This window comes from Anoplopoma fimbria, unplaced genomic scaffold (genome assembly GCF_027596085.1).
Source record: "Anoplopoma fimbria isolate UVic2021 breed Golden Eagle Sablefish unplaced genomic scaffold, Afim_UVic_2022 Un_contig_5138_pilon_pilon, whole genome shotgun sequence".
NCBI lineage: Eukaryota > Metazoa > Chordata > Actinopteri > Perciformes > Anoplopomatidae > Anoplopoma > Anoplopoma fimbria.
In genome coordinates, this window is record NW_026548768.1 from 1 (window position 1) to 632 (window position 632).

General features: G+C 41.1%; 1 non-coding gene across 1 annotated transcript; it reads left to right on the plus strand.

Annotated features, from left to right (window-relative positions):
- Window positions 1-407: 407 nt before the first annotated feature.
- On the plus strand, window positions 408-526 carry LOC129114591 (5S ribosomal RNA). The gene has a single exon (XR_008532580.1). It is a non-coding gene; the product is annotated as a 5S ribosomal RNA (ribosomal RNA).
- The last annotated feature ends 106 nt before the right edge of the window (window positions 527-632 follow it).

The following is a 632-nucleotide window of genomic DNA, read 5'->3' on the forward strand; positions in this document are numbered from 1 at the left end:
ATCGAGATTCAGAACCGGGGCTTGTGCTTCCAGTTTCTTTCGGGTTTTTTTCGGGTAATCAGGATTTTGTGGCCTGTGTTTTGCTCCATAATAGTCCTGCTTGTAAAATACTGTCATGTATGTGGTTTTCTTTTGAGTTTATTATGCGTTTATTTATGTATTCATTCATTGACATCTCATGTAACCATGTATTGATTTGAGAAATCTGTTTTTCTGCTGCTATAACCAATTTTTGTACATAATGTAAGAAAAGAAAAAGTCTAAACATGTAAATTGAGTATTTTTGATAATAAAAGATAAAAAAAAAAAAAAACACGCCCGATCCTGCAGGCGCTCCCTGTATAGACGAAAGAGCAAAGCGTGGTGATATAGTATCTTTAAAAGGCCCTTTGGTAGGCACAATATTTGCTTACGGCCATACCACCCTGAACACGCCCGATCTCGTCTGATCTCGGAAGCTAAGCAGGGTCGGGCCTGGTCAGTACTTGGATGGGAGACCGCCTGGGAATACCAGGTGCTGTAAGCTTTTTTCACTCCTCTTTACAAAAAGCAGAGGGCGCTGCTGCTTTTTCAGTGGACACCGACAGGGTGGGAAGGAAATAGCTAGATCATGACTTGCCGGTATAGAAATG